The sequence below is a fragment of the Mustela nivalis genome (assembly GCF_964662115.1).
Source record: "Mustela nivalis genome assembly, chromosome: 1".
Classification (NCBI taxonomy): Eukaryota; Metazoa; Chordata; class Mammalia; order Carnivora; family Mustelidae; genus Mustela; species Mustela nivalis.
The window spans coordinates 60,033,865-60,056,244 of NC_139020.1; the positions used below are offsets into that span (position 1 = coordinate 60,033,865).

Here is a 22,380-nt window from a genome sequence, read left to right on the forward strand (position 1 = left end):
AGCGTACCTGGCTAAGACTCCGGAGACTTGGGTTCTTCTTGTGAAAGCCTGGTTCTAACGACTATCACTGTGGACAGGTCCATGAATCTCCAGGGGGTCTAATCCAGACCCATCTTAAAATTCTGTCGTTCACACTCCTCGAGGTGGTAACAGGGGTTGGTGTGTATGTACAAAATTTAGCAAAAATCACTATTATTAGGTGCCTTAAATAGACTAAAGAGAGGAACTTCATCCTTCTGATGCCAATTTGCAGCAAGAAGGATGAAAGCATTGCTATGGGCTGAAGGCAGGAGAGGAAGTAAGAAGGATGGAACACAGAGCTCTAGTGGGCTGCAACGGTGGGAGGCTAAGAGACAGAAGCCCAGGGTCAGAGCTGGGAGATCAACTTGTTTTTAGAACACCCTGTTGTGTCTAATAGCATAATGCTTGGGAAGTCCTAGTCTAAGATAACCTAAATGTTCCATGTTCTTTTTTCAGTCTCAATGTAGTGGTTGACACCTATTTTAATCACCCAATAAAGGGCAAAGACTTCACTACCACAACTATTTCTTCCAAGTATCAACCTCTAGCGAAAAGATACTTGGCTGAGACAAGACTACTGAGTTTCTGATTACAAGACAAGACCATCTTGATTATAATCATCTCGAGTTGTCTGGAGGATGGAAAGAGCGATGGGTTCTTCGGAACCACATTATATGGACAGAAATCTTCTAAGTTTAACACAAGAATTAGCTTCTGATGAATCAAAAGAGGATCATTTTCAGTAAGAAAAGGCATGTGCCTGTTACCTTCAGTGGGCATGCCAGGAAAACTGAAATTCCACATACGACCAGCTACATAATTTGTAGGGCTCAAGGCAAAATGGAAATGTGGGGCCCCTTATTCAAAAACCATTAAGAATTTCAAGACAGCAACAGCAGAGCATTAAACCAAGCATATGGCCCTCCTAATCATGGGACCATGAGCAACTGTACAAGTTGTGCGTCCCAGGAAGGTGGTCCTGATTCCAGTTACTGTTTTCACGAAGCCAAGGCAGTCCCATAATTACCAAGACCAAAATTAAGAAAGGTGCACTCCTGCTCTCAAAACTCTCAGTCAATTCTCTCTTCCTAGGGTAAGGACGCAAAGGAATCCTGCAGCAAGGATCAGAAAAATCTGGGGTCTGCCAACATGTTTGATAGATTGCAACGGCACTGGCTTCTGCTACACTTGTCACAGGCACTAATCCCCACTTCTGTCACAACCCAAAGATGCCCAGGATATCAATGTCTGGGAATTGACACATAGTTTCTGAAAACACAAATTTCCGGGAAAACACACAGACACACACACACACACACACACACACACACGCACACACGCATGCACACACAGACACACACACACAACAAAACAAGCAGAAGTTACTGAAAAGAAGCGGAGTTTCCTGGATGTAAGTAAGTCTTGTCCCTGATATCTTTCTGGCCTAACCTTGAGCAGTTCTTGAACAAGTGCACACAGGCTCAAAGCACAGGTAAATTATCACAATGACTCTTTTCAGTTTGGGGAAAAATACAAGAAACAGGAGAACCTGGTCATAGCCCAGTAGAAACTCCTTGTTTCACTAACAGTATGTTTTCTCCCTCTCTCTCTCCTTATTGTGCTAAATTGGAACTGTGACTTCACTTTCCATGGAAGCCAGTTTCTCTTTCCTGGATGCTTGTAACAGACCAGAGAAAAGCTAGCAGAGGGTACCTATCATGTTAACAATATCACATTTATTTATCTTCACCTGTCTCCCTCCCCCACTCCCCTGCCAAGTCATTGCCATTCCACTGAGGTCTATGTATAGGAAGCAGAGATTGAAAAAGAAGCAAAATGAACCCAAAAGTACAGTAGTAGTACAAAATAGATGAAAGTGGCCTCTTTTCCAATGATCTTAGGGGCTTTATATAAACTAAGTCTGACTCTCATTGGGACAGACCCATAGCCTCGGCAGATGCCTAAAATGTCTGTACAGGTTAAAGCTTATCCTCTCCTTATCCTTGTCCCATTTTCTAAAAAATAACTGTCTAATATAGAGAACAAGTTCGTTCTTACAGCCAGAATTGTACTTTTATACTATACCTTGATTTAGGATTTTTTTTTTTTTTTTTACTCTATCTATTGGCAAAGCTAATCATTTGTTTTGCTTAGTAGGCTTGTACTGACTTTAGTAAGGCCACATGGGTCCATAAGTAGATAGAAATATGTTTGAATCTCTATAATCATGCTTAGATTTCCAAAAGTCTTCCATTTCACAGAAGTGACAGAGGCTCAGTCATCATTTGCAAGTGTTTTAACGACTGGTAATTAGCTAAGGTCTTTAAAAAAAAAAGTGATTGATCTTCGCAACAGTTGCATATATGAAATCCCGATTTGTTTATTTTTAAATCGTTCTCCCCTGCTGTAAATAGATAACTATAATATATACATTTATATACATGTGTACAATCAGCCTTAGCAATACCGCTGTGAGGGAGATGAGGATAGATGGTTTTCTATTTATTTGACAAATGCACTATTACATAGCTGGGTTAAATGATTTGTCCTGTTAGGAAAGGTGGAGCTGGGGGACCCCCCCCCTCTTCCTGCCATCACAACTGCTCTCAATGTTATACCACTCTGGAATCATGCAGCCACTATTGTTTTCAGGCTACCTGATTGAAAGGTGGGGCAAGGCAATTTTCCAAAAAAAAGTTTAACTCTTTCTTCTCTTTCTCATACTTCCTTATTATCTCTTCCCTCTGAGATTATTATAAACAATTGATAAATGTGGCTGCTGTATGTTTATCCCTGCTCTTCATGGGCTCTAATGGGTTTTAGATCTCAAGAGGGCATAAGAAAAAAAAATTACCTCCAAAATAGAGATAAATAAAATAAACAAAATAGTGATAAATAAAGCTGGGACAGTGGATTTGAGTTAATGTCCCTCATGGAAGTTGGTACAAGTGAGGTCTCGGACTCCCGTTTCACAAGAGCTAGTCCAGAGCTCTGAAGGGATATATCAGGAGCGAGGGCTTTTGGAGGCAAGATCTGCTCATCGATACACTTGTTGTTCTCTTGGCATCCCAAAAAAGGGTCAGAGCTTTCGCTGCCTCTTTCTGCTTCAACTTGCTGCTCTCCACTGTACATTAAGGCTGCATCCTCTAAGTCCTGACCTTAGTCTTTCTCTATTTTGGTACATATTTGCATGTCACTTACGGTGCTGTATTTGATTTAAAAAAAAAAAAGGGCCTGACTGTTATTTGGCCAGGGAAAGACTATTTTGGTATTCTTTTTTAACTCCTTATTACCTCTTTTGTTGACTATTTGTGGGAATAAAAACTATCTTAGGTTTCTTGCCACTTCTCATGCTTCTGGTTAATGTTTCCCAACGTTATCTGGTACATTTGTAGGGAATACAATTTTATTTAAATACAACCTAAACAAAACATAATTGTGAAAGAAAACCAAGAGGGAAGGACATAGATAATGAATTTTGAAGTTAAATGTAGTAAGTTACTTAATTCTGAAATATCTGCCGTTCTCACTCATTTATATCATCAGAATGTAACACAGCTGACAAAGTGGTTATCCATACGAAGGTTTTTTTGTTTTGTTTTATTTTAACGAAGGGACAGAATTATGAGTCTATTTTTTGGTGATAAGAGCTCTCACCCCTGCAGCACACTAGCCCCTAAGCACCATCTGCTGTGCGAAGGCAGCTTCGGTGAGTCCTCCTGGAGGACACGGCATTATCAACATGATCAAGAAAGCTGCTTCTGTTTAGGACCCAGGCTTCGCAGAGGGTGGCCTCCGTGTCCTCAGAACCTTGCTGGCTGTCATCCCATCAGGTACCCAGTCTGCAGTTGCCACTCAGACGTGGAGAGTGTGTGCGTGGGGACGACACACAATGGGCCAGGAAGGGACACAGAGCTCTGTCGTACCAGTACATTTATTGTAAGGAACTAGTTATGCTGCAACGGCTTTGCTCTTTTATATTCCAGGCAACACGCCGGTGAATATAATTCATAATGAACATATTCAACATTTTCCCATCAGTTCAATACATTATTCATAAATATTAGAGATGGAAAAGACCTAGTAGATTACTGAGTCCAAACCGCCTTCCTGCACCTCCATTTCCCCCAACTGTTGATGCTAGCTCAAAACAACGGTAACAACAACAAATCACACAGGGAAAGCAACAAATTCACAATTTTTATGAGTAAAAGGGAAAGCTCCAAAGAAGAAGCCTGCCTTGAGAGTGGGGAGGTCTGAGGCTTTTCCTTCCTGCCCGTGTGGCTCACTGAGGACTAGGATTCTGGGCGGCTCTTTGCCGTGAAGACGGGCCAAGGAGGGCAATGCCCATTTTTCCTCTTGAGAATCCAAATTCAGGGGAAAGCCCCAGAGGCTATACCGTGTCCCGGGCTAAGTGCTTACTATCTGTCTCAACAACCTGGTGTGGACTCAGGCGTTCTTCTCTCCAGTTAGAACTTGAGATACTGACAATAATGATGCAAAAAAAAAAAAAAAGTATAAATAAATAGAAAGTTAAAACTACTAGAGAATGCTCCCTGGGATTATCTGTACTATCAAGATAGGAAAACTCTGCAGATGCTACTGTCTCTCTGGAGGAATAAATGCTTGCATTTTAATATTCTCAGCAGCTGGTTCCTGTTGAATACCATCAGGATGATTCAGCCACCCACCAGGAACACCAGTAACAGCAAGTGCACACACAGAAATCTGCAAAACTTTCTTCTCTTGATGCCAACCCCATTACTCTGGCAAAGTGAGAGCCCTTTATTGAATTACCAGTTCTACTAAATGTGACCCTTTCCCCTCTGGAATACCAGCACACTCGGAAAGAAATGGAACTTTTGGCTGGGTAAGATGCAACATTCTTTCTGACTTGAGCATACCCTGCTGTCACTCTCTCGTGGCCACAGTCATGTGATCTGCTCCTTTAACATGCTCTCATGATTCGCTGGAATCTCGAAGGACCAGTGAGGTCCGTACGTACCCCGAGTCCACCTTGCATGCCACGGCACTATTTAACGCTGGTTCTTTACCCTGGCCAGCCTCTGGTTATTTTCTCACTTCCATTTTTCAGAAGTTTCCCCTTGCCAGAGAATGTGGTTGCATGCCAGGACAGACAGAAATGTGTAGATAAATTGCGTTGACCATAGCCATCACTCATACAGAATGACCATGCCATACTCAAGTTAGATAAAAAGCCTAAATGGGCCCCCTTCTTCAAACAGACCAGATTAGATATAAAGTGAAAAAAATGCCAAAGATGATAGCTAGCTATCAAAACTGCCTCACTGCCTCATTTTCAGGTCCCCAAAGGAAAATCTAAGGACATTCAACACAGAGTCAGGTGCTCTCAACAGCCATGAAAATATACGGCTGGAGAGGGAATCTATAAATGTAATGAATACACAATTGGCTTATAACAGATACAACTAAAATTAAATTCAGTATCTTGACCTGCTCTCCAAAGTGAAAGTTTCTAGTTCAGGCTACAGACAGAGGTACAACAAGCTCATTAATCATATGAACCAGGACTATAAGCTGACACTTCTGGGGATGTTGGGAAGAGCAATCCTCAGTGATTGGGGAGTCCGTGGGGAACCCGAATGAGAATGCAGCACTGGCCACAAGCGGCCACTATTCTAAACTTCCAGGAAACAAAGTAAGGATCTCCGTTAGGAAGTAACAGACCCTACTGACTTGCACAAGAAGAATCAATATACTTTTTATTCAGTTCCTATTATGGAAAAGTCACTGCGTTTGTGTTTGTTGCTTGAGGAGATAATGAACTCCATGAGATCAGCCTAGGACCCAAAGAAGAATGTTGTTGGGAAAGAACTGCAGAGAAGGGAATATTAGTAACAGTAGTGGTAACAACAACAAGGATATCGGATGATGGCCACATGGCAAGCATGTCATACACTCCTTCATAAAATTCTTACACTGTTTCAGCAAGGTGGTTATCATTTTCCCACTTACAGATGTGCATAGTGAGGCCCAGTGAAATGAAATGCATTGCCCCAAATTACATAGACCTGTTCCTTACGTGGCAAGTAAATTCTTAACATTACAGATAAATACCAAGATGACTAATCTATAAGACAGAATATGACAAGAGCCATTAAAAGATAGAGGATTGTAGAAATAACACCAGGAAAAAGGAACAGGGATGTGAAAATGTGGCATGTGCTTAGGAAACAAGGATAGCCTGGTCTGTAATGCATTGAAACTTGTTGACTCAGCACCTTCTGATTATAACTCCTACTTTGATAAGATAATAAGAGACACCCATCTGTACAAAAAGATTTCTAGGAAGAAGGACATCTTTCCAAAAGATCTGACTACTCTTTCTCGTATTTTTTTTCCTTTCTCTTCCGTTCTTCCTTTCTTTCCTTCTCCCCTTCTTTTTCTTTCTTTTCCTCCCTCCCTCCCTTCCTCCCTTCCTTCCTTCCTTCCTTCCTTCCTTCCTGTCTCTTTCTCTTTCTTTCTCCCTCCCTCCCTCCCTTCTCCTCTCTCTCTCTCTCTTTCTTTCTTCCTCTCTCTCTCTTTTGGTGGGCCCAGACAGAACAGAAATGAAATACAAAGTATCCCCGGAGGAGATATGAGTGTGAGGGGAGCACTATTAACAGTAGAGGGTGTCCAAAGAGTGCAAGATCTGGGTACATTTTCTTTTATTCCCCAGACTGCCTGATCCTGAACACTCTATTTGCCCCTAACCCCATTAAGTTAAGATTATTGGTACAGTGGTAGGAACCCAGAAGGATTGGATCCTTTGTTCTCTTCCTCAGTTACTTTGGGTATATCATCTACTCTTTATTTTTATGAAAATTGTGTTAGGGGTCAGAATGTGGTGTAGGAGTAGTAGCTAGAAAGCCAGAGTTCTAAGATAATTTACCTTTCTCATCTTGAGAAAGTTTTGTCACTTCTCTGTTTAAATTTTCCTATCAGCAAAGTAAGTGGTTTCAGCCCAAATAGCATTTCTTAATCTGTTAACAATGCACCCTCCCGCCCCTTTCCTTTTGATGAAAATAAAACCTTATGCTTTTCTGAATTCTTTTTCACTCTTCTCTAGTTAGACCCCTGGTTCACAGAATGCACTGTACGGCACCACTAGTCAAGAGGAATTGGAGGAGCTTTCCTTTTAACTTGTTTTAAAATATAAGTCATTGTACTACATAAAAATACCAATTTTCTCAAATTCTACAGGGTGCTGGAAGCAGGTATTCAGTATTTGTTTTTTTTGTTTTTTTGTTTTTTTTTCTGGAGAGTTTGCTCACCCCCCTCACCCATATTGAGATATCTAAGGCTCCTTCAAGCTCTAAGATGCAATGATTATGATTCTATGATGCTGACATTTGCTTCGTCGACACTTAAAGCAGAGCTTTTCAACTTCAAACAACAGCATAACAAGTTGCTATAACAATTACACTTATATGAATCTTTAGGCAGATGGGGACAACAGCTCTTTACAACTAAAATCACACCGGACAGCCCAAGCTTTAGGAGGGTGTGAAAATTCTCAGCAAAGGTGAATTCTTCAGTTAATTATATCCTATAGGAAAAAGTCTTGCCTTCCCATTTACTTATAAAAGTGACTAACTCTTTTGTTGTTGTTGGTTGGGGGGGGGATGTTAATTTTCCAGCTAACCACAGGCTGGAAACATCTCCAGTAACTTTAATCACTAGTCCCCACTCTGTCGGAGTTCCCGTGTCTCACCCTCCTAACCTTGCCCGTTGAGTTCATCCTTACTGATGTAATCATACATGCTTCTTTGTAGTGACATTCGCCACAGTGCTCATTTAGAATTATCATCATTTCTACTGCACCCTAGGTCAACGGGATTAAATGTGCTTATGCAATTTGTTGTCATTTTAATTTTTTCAGCTAGGGCTTCTTCATCCAGAAGGACAATTTATTTTATCTGATCAATATGTAACTAGCCAGTCAAATGACTCTGGAAAAATTGGTAGAAAATCATTCACTAGGGCAAAATCTTGTATTTAGAGTGGTTTTTATAAACCTGGATAGTGGCATTTCACTGACCTTGAATCCACAGGTCCAAAATTTATTAGCGTAAACTTAGTCTTTCAGTCTATTAAAGCAATAAACATAAAATATGCATGATTTGTATTTATGTGTGTGTGGAATTTAATAAACTCGTCGAGAGTCAGGTATTTTTAAAGAAATCTCTGGCCTGTTCCACACTGACTAATTCACCGATTTCCAGATAAAGCTGAAAATATTTTTTGCTGTGGCTTAAACTTTTTTTTTTTTTTTAAATAAATACAGTACATAGACTGTAAAGTAGCAATGTGGTTCCCTGTGACATTCTACATATTCCTTAACTTTGCTCTCTCTATGCTCAGGGGTCAGGGGATGCAAAATAAATAAATCCACAACAGTTTAAATCTAAGAATTTGGCTAAACTCTGAAAACATAGCCTAATAGACTCAAAAGCTTGGCATCTCATCATTGCTTTATATTATAAGGCTGACAATGCCACCTTATAAAAGATATATTCGTTTATTTTCCTGTTTGATCAAAAGTGAGGGTTTCAGGAAGGGGAATGGATTACAGATCGTTCTCTCCTGGTTATTTTTGGCTTTAAGTATATTGATCATTTTATCATTTTCTTGTTTTAAACTGCTTTAAACACAGCACAAATGTTATTCTCATCATGCCAGAAATGGGTTTGGAATTGATTTTGAGTTTCCGTCAATTTTACTCTTTGCTCTCTGAGAGAAGTTTTTCACTTGCTTAAATTCGAAAGGATAGTTTTGTTCAAAAGATGTCAGAGTACAACCTTTAGAGATCCTCAGCTGGACAAGAAAGCTCACATTTTTCTACTTTACAGAAGAATAAAAAATCATGAATTTATTACCATGGACTTTATTGAAATTAGTGAGGAATCATTCATACGAATGCAATTTCAAGGGCTTCCTCCCTCTTTCTCTTCATATAAGTGTTCGACAAAAGCGTGTATCTTCTGAGAAGCCAGCCTGATTGGTCCAGGTTGGCACTGTTTCAGTGTTTGGCCTACGGCGGCTGCTTAGGAATAATTTTGTCTCATCCTCTCTATTTTCCTGGACCGTATCAGACTCAGACACGTGGTATGCAAAGGAAATCCAAGTCCCTTAAAAATGCTATTTCTTTGGGTACTAAAGCCAAGCTGAGTTCTACTTTGGCCAAATGATCTTATCAAGATTTAACAAGAGATATGCAGTAATATCTACAATCTGTGAGCAGACATTCACTAAGGAAGATAATTTACTACATACAGAATACATACAGAATACATATATTTTCCCTCCTGCAAGCAGGGAAGGACACGATCGAACTTACTCTATTGGTGCTGAGAATAACAACACCGACACGGATTTTATGGCAATTATTCATTTCAGTTAATTTAGAAAGAAATAAACAAGCAGTTCTTTCCATATTAAAACAGATACTGGAGATCTATTTTCAGTTATTGCTGAAAATATTTTGGCTTCCATAAAGGCACCTTACTAACACAGCTGCTTTGCCCTCCTCTGCGCTGTCACAATTCAGAATTTGTAACATTTCAGCCAGGTTCTCTAGACTAATTGGATGAAACAATTGCATTGCAGTGTTAAGATGCCTTTGCAGAATCAAATGAGAGGAGCTCTGCACAGTTCAGAGAGCCTGGAAGATCTGTAACGAACACAGCCCAAATCCTCCATGTTCCGTACATTTTTCTGCATTTAAAGTAATAATCACTTGGATAGTAAGTGTTAGGATTTAACTTCGCACTTAGGACTATTAACAAACATAGGGAGGAATTTAGATCCACAAACTTCATTTCCCACTCCGGTCTGTCTTCTCGCCTGCACTATGCTTCGCGTTTCGGAACAAATGCCTCATCTCTTCTGAAAAGTGCCAGGAAATCTCCTCTCCAGCTCTCTGGGCCCTTGATTTTACATGTGTAGTAATGACACACCTTGAGACAGAGAGCCCCACAAGCTAGAGTGGGACGTTCATTTAAATACAGACTTAGGGGGAAGAGCTCCATCTACTGCATCAGTTGGATCACAGTTTGCACCCTACAGTTATCCCATTCACTAGTTTCAACCTCTCAGAGGCTCTGGAGAGAATGAAAAAGTTATAGCCCCCAAACCGCTTTGAGTCAGGCCATTTTGAGTATTTCCCAGATATTCTGAGCCCCTTTCCTTCACCCTTCCCAATCTCCAAAGCTTTCTATGTTTCAGAATAAAAGAAAAATGGGATGCTTTGCTATATAAACCATCCTTGGAAAGAGGCAGGAAGCCATTGGTTACTGAAGGAAAAGCCCTATAGAGCGAAGGGGGAAAGCAATAGAGAGAAAATCACTCTACCTGGCTGGCTGAGCAGCCCAGGTAAAAAGCAAAGAGAAGCATAGCCTACTTACTCCTGCCTTGCATCATTGCGGGGAAGTCTGCAGCCACCCAGGATCAGGTCTTCTGGGCTCTCCCCAGCTGCACAATGTTGTTGTGGCATTGGGAATTTGCTGTGGCTTCATAAGATTATGGGGATATGCTTCAGCAAGCCAAAAAAGTCACAAACAAAATTCAGGAGAGAGAGAGAGAAAAAAAAAAAAAGTACAAAAACAGCTGATCTTACTGGAGGAGCTCTTGGCATTTGCCTACATATGCCACAATTTTCTTTGGTATTTCCTGGTTCTGTGATCAGAAAAATTATCATATTATGTTTATTATTGTTGTTTTTTTCAGGGTTGCTAGTGGTGGTACAGGGTGGGCAAACACTGTGGGAGTTTTGGGGAGTCGCAAGGTCAAGATTACTTCCCCCACTTGTTGGAAGGCTTTCCAGACATCACAAGGTTAGAAAGTTTCTTTTTCAGAATAATGAAGAAACACAGAAGTCATATATAGGGAAAAATCCCATAGTCTTTCCAGATTGGGAAAGTGAAAAACTTTTTAACATAGTAACAGATATGGAACAAAGCAAACCACATCTGAATAAACTCAAACGTTAATATAGCTGCATAAAATTCGAGTGTGAATGACTTCTAAAAATACTCTATAAATTAAGATACCTTATTAGAATACAAATAGACATTATAAGTGTATACATATATTAAATAATCAGAGGGAGGCAACAGTTAACTAAATTTCTAAATTATAAAAAATAGAATACAATAAATTAATAAAAGTTTGCATTAATGCTAATCCTCTTTTATGTAAAAATAAAATTAATATAAATGTAAAATGGAGTTGCGTCTCTGCGTGTGTATGTGTGTGTATATATATGCATATCTGCACGAAGTATTACTGACTGACTTTGCAAGGTGATAAGCTGCATAGAAATCAAAACTTTGAATTATTTTAAATTGGGCATTTAAAATACCAGCATTAACCTGGCACGGTTTTTTTTCCTTTTTAAAATACATTTAATTTTCAGGTTCTGTTTTAAAAGCATCAATAGAAAGACAAATTGGAAAAACATTGCACATCAGTAGGTATTTTGTAAAATAATCCCTCTACATTTATTAAAATATTTAGTTCTTAAAAAAAAAAAAAAAAGACCAAACAAACCCAAATACCCCAAAACGGCTAATTGCATTTTTTTTAAACCTTTCCAGGACAAGTTCAGTTCTGAGTCAAGAACAAGTATGAGAAATTTCACCTCAAAATGAAATTTGTTTGGCTACTTATAATGACCTGAAAAACGAGATTATCTCCATCATAACTATAACAAACAGCGAATGAATAAATACACTCTGGCAAGAATTGATCAGAATTGCGAAGCCTGGGAGGGTCATCGCAGACATGAGAAAGGTAACCAAGTGAGGAAACATCAAAAGGAGTTAATGGAGATAAAGCCCTTCTGAAAAATGGAAAGTGTTAACAATCACTGACAGGAAAGAATATACTTCCAAGAGTAGTGGCAACAACAAAACAAAACAAAACAGCCCCAAACAAATGAAAGCACATATCTCCAGAAGCTAAAATATGACTGCTTATTAAGCAAGAGAAGAACCTACTTCTTTGTCATTCCCTTTGGAAGACTGGCTTAAAAAAAAAAGAAAAAGAAAAAAAAAGAAAAAGAAAAAAAGGTTGCACAAAAGATACATGTGTTCCTTTTCTGGTATTATTACAGGCCCACCTAGATTTAGCTTTCGATTCCAGATGAGATCAGGCATGTTCAGACTAGCACATCTTTTCTCTGTAAGCACAGAGCTGCTATCATTTCACTGGCAAATTCTCGTATCCCCAAATTTATGCACAATAGATGTCCTTAAAAAATCTGCAAATTTCCAACTTCAGTCAAATACCTCATTGAGTTAAATTTTTTCCTAATTTCCTTTGCTATTATTAAGCCGAAAAGTTAAGGCAAGCGATTCCTGTAAGAAAGGAAAGTTGAACAGTACTTACCCTAAGTATAATGTACAAGCCTTATTGGGGGAATCTACATTTGCTCTATGATTTTTAGAAGGGAGTCCAGGTCTAACCTCAGCTCTCGCCCTTTTCCCTTCTGGAAAACAGAGTAGACTCACGGAAGGTAGCTCTGAGAAAGATCATACAAATCAACAGCCTTACCTGTGGCCATTCAGAAGACTGCACTTTGGTGTGTGTTTAAAACTATGAATAAAGTCAGATACAGCGCATGCTCAGCAGGCAATTTGAAAATATTTATAACATTGTTGTTTCAAAAACAAATTTCCTCAAACAAAGCAAAACTCACATTTCTTATCCATGCCAAGTTTAACGTTCTGAGACAAAGCTGTTTTGGAGTTTTCCGCTGGGGGAAAAAGGCTTCTAAAATTTTTTGTTGAACGAAAAATAGTTCTCCCTTCCCTTTTGGGTACTCTTAAAGGGGTGGAATAAATTTCCCTCCAAGTTTCAACAGAACTCACCTCTGGCGGAGATAAGCATTAGAAATTGAAGGTCTGTGAAAAATCATTTCAGAGAAAGTAACAAGGAACTAAGAACTATGGGTTTAAAGAATGTAATGGTCATCTCAACTCTCAGAGCAGCTTGGCTCGTTACTATGTAAAACAAAAAATCCTCATACAAACAGGATATATCATGTCATGTATAGATAAGGTAACATATAGGCAAACCAACCATTTACACAGCTAGAGAAGTTATGTTTTTCTTTTGCTAACTAAAATCTGAACTCTCCAAAACTGAAAAAGAAAAATCATCGAAAATGTAGGAGAAATCCTGTAATCATGTTATTTTAATTCCTCTGTTTTATATAGGAAGCAAGGAGAGAAGGTAATTGCCTATCAGTTGGCTAAACTGTAACTTACATAAAATAAAAATGTGATTGACTGTGATTCTCCAAGTACTCAGTGCAGCAGAAATGCCTGTTACCCCTGCCTGGGAATTTCTCTCTTTCTCCTCCTTGAGGATCCCCAAGTATTCCATTTCACCATCTATCACCAAACCCTGCACGGCCCACAGATCTCACAGATCTTACTGAAATCTCCCACTTAATTCTGAAGTCTCTGAATGACTTTCAGCCCCTGCTCTACTTTCCAGGGGTGCCCAGCTGACCTCACAAAAGCTCCACAGAAACATCGTTCAGGATTTCTGATGCTTTCAAACTCAACAGAGGATGCCAAAAAAAAAAAAAAAAAAAAAAAGCCCAACGATTAAAAAAAAAGTTTATTAAAGTGAAACTAGGAGTGCAGATTTGAAGAAGTTGCTTCTACTTTTATTTCCCTCTGAACTCAGCACAGGTGTTTCCTAACTCCCACTGCCCTGCATGCTGATGAAGGGAGGGTTAAGTGAAGGTGAGGGAGTGGGCCAAGGGCTGACCAGGAGGCATTTCGGATTTCTAGCCTCCTGTGTTAATGGATGTGTTTAAAAATGGACCCCCCAAAAAGCCTAGAATGAGGCTTCTTTTTGGCCAATGATTAAACCAGTATACTGAAATAATTAAAGCTTTGTCCTTAAAAAAAGCATCAGATCAACAGAACAAAAACAAAGATAAAAATTGCACACACATATGCATGCGCGCACACACACTCTCTCTCTCACACACAGATACACAAGACTAGCGGGTGAGGGGAGAAGGAAATTAAATAAAAGAAAACAAACAGAGTCCTAACAGGCCATTCTCCGAAAAGGAATCTAAATAAAAAGTCATATGATATCTGATAGTGCAGGACACGTCGCCAAGAACTGGAGCGGATTGCCTACAGGAAGAAAGGGCCAGTGTATTCCAGCTCAAAGAGCTTTTCTTTCCTCCTCCTCTATTTTTTTTCCCTTTTCTCCTCGACTGTGAATGTGTTACTCTCAGGTCAGATCCACGAAGAATCCCAGAATGACAGCTATCACCTTTCACTGTACTCTTGGCGGCACAACTAGCTGATAGGAGCTGCCTGAGTTGGGATCAAGAGGGGCTAGAGCAGCTCTCAGTAACAGCCTCTTACCATACCCCTTCTGCCCCTTCCACAGACCCCCATGGTCATACTGAAAAAAAAAGAAAAAAGAGAGAGAGAGAGAGAGAACACACACACACACACACACACACACACACACACACACACACACAGCAAAAGCAAAAAAACCCAAAACAAAACAAAAACCAAAACTGTAAGCACAACAGCCCACAGCAACAAAAGAGTTCAGGGGAAAAAAAAAATCAGAAACAAGCCAAATGGAGTTGGGGGGGGGAGCTCTTGCCTTCAATATAAAACTTTTTAAAGACCGAGTTGCTTTCTCCTATTTTGATGACTTTCTTTTTAAAGATCCTTTTCTCTGGAAGCACTATTAGAAGCATTAAAAATCTTTACAAAAAGATAGAAAAGTCTGGAGGCAATACAAGAATTTTCCCGAAGAAAACACAACTATAAGAAGGGAGCTACCCTAGAAAATTTTGGATTTGTCAAAAGTAACCCTAAATCTAATGTCTTTCAGAGAGTTCAAGTGGCCACCTAGCTCTTGTTTTTTCTCTGAGGGTCATTACTGAGGCAACACATACACAGTAAGGTTTCCCGAAAAGACTCCTTGTTATCAAGTTACTTCAAACATAAGGCGCTCACACCTCCCAGCCAGAAGGGTTTACTGACTAGTAGACATCACACTCTCCCCTGATGTGTGTTACACTCTTAAGAAGCAGTTACATAAATGCATTCTAAAAATATGGAAAAATGTATATATCTATATTTTCCCCACAGCTTTTCTCCCCAGGGACAGGAATAGATTATATTTTCAGTGAATGGAAAAAAAGAAAAGAAAAGAAAGAAAAGAGTTTCTGAATCTTGAAACAACTGTTGTAGCTCATTTTCACTTAGTAAAACAGTTATCTCTACTTAGGTACTATACCTAATTCATATTTAAGCATTTTTTTCTAGTGCTTTTGCATTTTCACCCCTCTTTCAATTTCATGTCTATTATGTACCTTAAGAAGATTTCCAAATGACAATCGAGATACAAATGCATTAGGGGGAGAACTTTTAGAAAGAAAACATTTTCTTGAGTTTATAATTCAAGAATATTAGTATAGAGATGTAAACCCATTTATAAACGATGAGGTTGCTCAGTACGTTTTGCACATACAGTTCACACGCTGATTTCTTTTTCCTTTTGTCGGAGCATTAATTTGAAAATGATAAGCATTCTGGAATGTTTGCTACAAACACAAATTCATGGTAAAAATATACAAGCATAGGCAAAAACATCAAGTGGCGGACACAAAGCTACATGGCAATCAGAATCGTAGAAAAATCTCTGTCCAGACCACATTTCGCTTAAACTGGTGTATCATGGACGGAGCAAGTGATCTCTCTGGGGTTTTTTGTCATTGACGTAATTAGATGGAAACCAAAATAAAATACAACTATCTGTTCCCTTTGTACCTTTTCTTAATAACTGACAAGTGACACAGGCGGTACCTTTCAAACAGATGGATGCAAGAACTTGTGAGGCTGGAGGAACTAATGCACCCCATTGGTATTTGGGGAGCCCCAATTCCTTCATTAACTTTTTACCCAAGTGGCGAAAGTGGAAGATGTTCTCGCCACTACACCGGTTATTAGCTGTACTCTCATTCTCTCCTCCACAGGATTTTGGGGACCCAGAAGGGGTAAAGAGAGAAGAGAAGATGCATCCTGAACAACTTTTATTGTGAGTAGAAAAAAATAGCATATAGAGTGAGCATAAGAACAGTTGGATGTAGAAAGATTAAAAGAGGAGAAAAGAGCAACATATCCAACTTCATTAGTCTTTTTCCTTTTTATTTTTTATGTATACATATTGGGGTGATGGGGAGAAAAGATAACTCGATTTCTTTTGAATGTCTTTGTGTCTTTATAGAGTGAATGTTCTGTTCCTGTCTCTTTCTTTTTAGGCGAAAAACTAATAAAAATAGAAAAACATATATCAGACATTAAGCTCACTTCCCCCCCCCCCCCTTCCCTTTGTAAAGAACTCTTTGTTCTCTAGTGAAAATGCTGAAAAATCCCCGGGCAGCTACTCCCTGAAACAAGTGCAAAACACTTAGAGGCTTTTGGGCTGGCTGGGAGCCAGGAACCCTCCCGCTGTCTGGTTAGAAGAGGAAAAAAAGAAGAGAGAGGGAGAGGGAGAGAGGGGAAGAGAGATGGGGGGGCAGAGGGAGAGAGAGAGAGGGAGAGAGAGAGGGAGAGGGGGAGAGAGAGAGAGAGAAGGGAAGAGAGAGAGAGAGAGAGAGAAATTGGAGCTTCCTTTAATAGACATAGGAAGCAACGTTTTTTTTCTTTTTCTTTTTTTCAAAACTGGCGGTCAAGCGTTAAGTAACTCCCGTCCAAATCCACCTGCTAGAAATGAACTTGGGTAACCCCCCAGGGGTGCACAAAGACAGGGAAGACAGTAACATACTCCATACTCTTTCCCACCCCCCCGTTGTACTGCTTCCATTCTTTCTGCTCCCATACACAAATGCCCACAGATCTCACGCCACCCCCCTTACCCCCCAACAACAAACACAGCGAAATACATGCTCCCTCAGTCTCCTAAAAAAAAAAAAAAAAGGCTTTTCCATCTCGGTTGCGACACAGTGATAAGGGGTAGCGAACATCTCATACCTGGTGTGAATGCTAATCAGTCAGGAGTTCTCCTTTTCCCAAGACAGGGAACTGTTTCCTTCCAAATTTATTAGAACCTCCTCCACTGCCTCTTTGAAAAACCTTCTTTGTCACCCTCTCCCAAGTCCCGATACTTCTTTAAAAAAAAAATGGCTTCGGAGCTCCTTCTATTCTTGATATTGATTCTCTCTCTCTCCCCCCACCCCTCCTCCTCTCTCCTGTCTGTGTCTCTTCTGAGTGGTCTATTGATAAGTCCCTGGAGGCACTGGGTCAGCCTGCCCGTAGGAAACCAGACACAATGCACAAATCTCCGAGTGCCATTCTGCCATCAGCAAGCAGACCACGTTTAGGAGAGAGAGAGAGGAAAAAAAAAACAGTAGAGCAAGAGACAGAGAGAGAGAGAGAGAGAGAGACCAACCGAAGGAGGGAGAGAGAGACCGAGAGAGGAAGAGAGAGGGGGGAGAGAGGGAGGGGGGGGGAGAGAGAGAGAGAGGAAGAGAGAGAGAGACACACACACGGAAGGAGAGAGAGAGTGTGAGAAAAAGACTGATTGGAACAGGAGGGAGGGAGAGAGAGAAAGGGAGAGGGAGAGAGAGCGCGAGGGAGAGCGACACTGCCAGTCAGGTTAATCATCCCTACTTTAATTAGCTGTTCGGCTTAGACATAAAACAATTGAATTTGAATGATCTGTCAGCAGGCTCGGCTGAACCAAAGGGGAAAAGCGAATATTACAAAAAGACTGTTGGTGTGTTCTGATAAGCAATCCTGCTCGTACTGACAAATCCTCAAAGGGGGAACTATTAAAACTTACAACTAAACAAAAAGTGCAAATACAAATGGCACTAGATAGAGGTCTTTAAAAAAATGGAGTTTCTCCCTGAGTTTTATGAACGGTAGGTATTTATGCGCGGGTGCCAGCATATTAGGGTCTGCGTGTAATGTGTGAAAGTTTATTAACGATGGTCTAGGAGTGTAGCAGACAGATGCTGCAGAGAACAAGACAGGTACAGTCAGATGCCGAGTCTAGATCTTGGAGGGAGACGGATGCTGGAAGAAGAGGCACCGTGGCAAGACATCAGCACAGACAAAGTCAGTGGGCAGACAGGCAGGCAGATTTTAGGCACGGCACGATCTCGTCTAAAAAGGCAAAAGTTCTGATGTAATAATAGGTGCAAAACAATCCATCCATCCTCTCTCCCGGGAGTGCTCGAAGGTACAGTTAAAATGGATTAATCTTTGTGACAAACAGAGCTGGTAAGGCAGACTGTGGCAGACACCGAAGGCGCTTCGCAGACCCAGAGAATACCAGAGCCGGAAACAGCCACAGAGATCAATCTCCCCAACGCCCTTATTTAGCAGACGAGGAAACTGAGGCCCAGAGTCTCAGGCTAATCAATCTCAAAGGCAGTAGCAAGGTCGACCCTGGACCCCAGGGCCCCAGCGGCCCACCAGGCTGGTGCTCTTTCTGTCATCCCAGCTAAGCCCCAGCTTCCTTCACAGACCCTGACCCAACAGGAATGGATGTCACCCTTGTCTCCAGAATAACAAGATTCCTCCTTTCTGTAGTGAGTGCACAAGTCTCCAGTTTTTAAAATGTCTAAACAGCTACGTGGAAATATTTTCTTGTCCATTTTGAATTCTAGAGATAGGGATTTAAGTTTTAATTCAGGCTCAGAGCAAGGCAGAAAAATACAGCATTGTAGAAGCCCCGGTCTCAGCAACATAGAGCCAGTTGGTCTTGCCACATTCCAAGCTCAAGAAGGTCACTGGGTCCGTCTACAAAGACCTCTCCCAGAGTCTGCGATTTTCATTTGCTGTGTATCACCATGTAGGAAGATGTCATTCTTTCCCACAACTCATTTTTTAAAATATAGGTACACTGTGGGTGAAAGATTGAGGCTTTCAACCTACAATGCCCTTCTAAATCACTGATGAGATTGCTACCTGGAAGATTAGCTGTGGGCAACTTTTCCTAGATATCTCAACTGAAATGAGCTTCTAAAATAGGAAATTTGGGGAAACTGTATTATCTGACCACATACTTGATGGTATCTTTTTTTGAGGGGGACACCTATGATCACATTCAGTAAGGATCTCCCTGCTGACAACAGATAATGAAAGGTACTTTTTTGTTTTAAAGGGGCGAAAGAAGTGCTCATGAAGATAGCAGAGCCGTCAGATGTTCCTGCACAGATTAAGTCTCTTGTCCTGAAACAAGAATCGTGGTGTATATAAAAGCGAACACTCTCTCTCAGTCATACTTCTGTTGCTACTTAGGGTGGAAGAAGGAAACGGAAAGAAATGTCAGGCACCTGGGAGCCCACTGGAGGGCAAGGAAACTGAGAGAAGCCTCAGCCAGAGTCATTTAGCTAATTTGCACATCAACTGCTTTAACAATGGCTGCTGTGACCTGTCTAAAACACAGAGCCCACAGTCAGTCAGTTTAGGGGGAGGAGGGACTCTTGGTTTTCACATTGGTGGGTCCTCCTGCACTCCTCAAAGCACACGATAGCAAGAGCCCAGAGCAGAGCAGGGAAGTGCTCAGTAAATTCGTGCTGGGTGCACCAGGTGAAAAAGGAATGAGCTTTGGAGTGAAACAGACCTTTACAACACTGCAGAAGTCATGGCCACTCTCAGAACCTCAGTTTCCCTATCTGTAAAAGGTGATACTATTAATCCATAAGGGTTTCTTGAGCATGACATGAGCTAACATATATAAAGTTCATAGCTGGTATTACATGGTAATTACTATGGAGGCAGGCATAAAATGAGGGTGTAAATAAAGAAAACGACACACTGCGGGTGTGCTGAGTGCGTTGTAGGTTCAGGACAGAAATATCCAAGCAAAGCAAGGATCTAATATACAGATTTCGATGAGAAAGGGTTGGCAGTAGAGATTATCAAGTTTAGCATCCCAAAGTTCTAGAATTCAGACTTCAAAGATCATCTGAGGACTGTTTGATCTCTTTCTACCTAGACGTCGGTCTATTTCCCAGCTCATAATAATAACCAACATATTACCGAGTACTTGATTTGTGCTAAGCACTCTGCTAAGTACTTTACATTTCTGTCCTACTTTCGTGTCATGGCGACCCTAAGATTTAGGCACTACGAAGCCTCATTTCATAGAAAAGGAAACTGAGGGATAGACGGGTTAGGTCACATGCTCAAGAGCTCGCTGCTAGTAGGTGTGGAGCTGGGGAGGAAATCCAGGCAATCTGACTCTGAAGCCTGTATCTTTAGCCACAACGCTGGGTGGGCACACGGTAGGCTCATCCAGTAACGATGTGTTGAATAAATGAGCAAGTGCATACAACACCAGCGTTTTGATTTCATTAAAAACTAAGTGGAAATCTGGGCACAATCACTGGAGAGAGTCTTGTGCTCAGATTATACAATCTGTACCTGTATCTATTCGGCAGCCCGCTTCAAGTGGCAAGCCATCCTCTGAAGCCAGGGTGAGGCATGTCCCTGTGTGGTGTTGAAAATGGATGAGGTGAAGATGACTGCCTTTGGCCACCCAGGACATTTAAATATCTGACGGCATTTTCAGCACTTTGAGGGTAGTGTTAGCACACGGGTTATTAATTGGCTTAATTCCAGTTCGGATAATTACATCGTGTCTCTTTAATTTTTCCCCGACTATGCCATTCTTCATTTCCTGTCACAAATGTGCTCTTTAAAAAAGCATGGGAACACACAAAAACATATAGTTATATTTAAGGTTTGCATAGTAATATAGGGTATTCTTTTTTCTAAGTGATTACTGTATAGAGGCCACGTAATAAATAGGTGAATGGGCAAAAGAATTGAAGTCACTGCAAAATAAAGATAACTAGTTGAAGCTAATATTTGAAATAAACAGATTTTTAAACCATTTCCTTGGTGACAGGATTCCAATCATATATTTTTTTTTTTCTCAAGGGCAGATATTTCAAGAGCTGATGACCTGCTCACGATAAGCCAACTTCCTTATACCGTATTGTTTCTAGCATTAAAAAAAAAACACACAACAACAAGGAAAACTGATCTTTTAAAGTAGAAAGTAACACTAGGTTCTGAATGGCATAGTATACTGAACTCAGGGGTTTTAGAGTAGTCATTAATACAGTTATCAGACCCTGACTTATTTGGCAGGTTTTTTTTTCGCCAAACATATTACTAGAATAATCTTCAATTTATAGAAGGAAAGGACAAAGGACCCCAACTTAATAAGCTTAGGAAACTTTGACAGTCATAAACACACACAACCCTTCTTTTTTTCCCCAAAGAACTCTTGGTCTTTGAAACACTGACTGTGTCCACAGGAGACCGAAGAAAATCTGCAGGCATGTATTTGAATCATGTACACAAATAGTTGAATGTACCAGGGTAGAGCATGGCTTATTAGTCCTTCTCAGTGTACATGTGTATGAACAAGTCACAAAATATAGGGAGCATGGAAAGTAAGAGAATAAAGGGTTAATTTATTTACTATGCATGAGTTTCTAGAACCTTTGCTTCTTCAGCTTTTAGTTCAAAATTCCATGCATACTCTGCACATAATAATAAATGCTATAACTCAATGTATGCCATTATTTGATTTACTTTCAAGCACCTTTTCTGGTTCAGCTCTCAAAGCTTTCCTTCCTATAAACTTCCTCCAAATTATTCTTTGTGGCCCTCGGTAAATCATCATTGAAAATGGGTGTTTGTGGGATGACTAATGCTGTAGAGAGATTTGTACCAAACTAGCCCTATTTTCTTTAGAGAATCACTGGTCATGTTCCATGCCCCTATCTGAGAAGAAAAATTAAAAAAAAAAATAAAAAGAATAAAATCTTAGCCCTTTGCCACCTCTTTGACCCCTGCAATGATGACAGCGCTCAGTGACTATCCTTTAATGTGTCATTTGCCGGGGTCCAGCTTCGGCAGGTCCAGGTGTCCCCAAAGGAGGGGTGGTGTCGGCAAGAGGAATGAGAGCCACAGAGCGAGTTCTGGTCAGCAGTCAGACATCTCCATCTTTATTCTGATTTTAGAGCTTCTTATATAGGCAATTTACTTGGGGTAGGGGGTTACATTCGTGCAAGGACATCAAAGGACTCAAGCACTCATCAGATAACTTCTCTTTGTTCAGCACATGTTATTCTAGCTAAACTATAATGGGTACAGACTGGCGCCAGGGATGGGGGACAGGGTCTTGCTTCTTGAGTAATCATATCCCTCAGAAAGCCATGGGAGGTAGCACAAATATGTGTTTTTTGGTAACTTATTCTGGGGTCTTCAGGAAAACAGGATATAGGTTAATGGAAAACAAGAAGCTATAGGG

At 40.5% G+C, this 22,380-nt stretch overlaps 1 protein-coding gene across 13 annotated transcripts in view; it reads right to left on the reverse strand.

Moving 5' to 3' along the window:
• ZBTB20 (zinc finger and BTB domain containing 20) overlaps positions 1-22,380 on the reverse strand; it is a 305,100-nt gene that overhangs the window by 123,206 nt on the left and 159,514 nt on the right. For 2 of the 13 annotated variants that reach the window (XM_082741167.1, XM_082741171.1), the window contains exon 1: positions 17,073-17,472. The exons of 7 other annotated variants lie outside the window; for them this stretch is intronic. The gene's annotated coding sequence lies outside the window, so the exon portion shown is untranslated. Of the gene's footprint in view, positions 1-7; positions 173-10,448; positions 10,474-12,432; positions 12,456-17,072; positions 17,473-22,380 lie in introns of those variants that run through there. 4 more of the 13 variants (XM_082741168.1, XM_082741172.1, XM_082741174.1 and 1 more) reach the window with 3 other exon arrangements.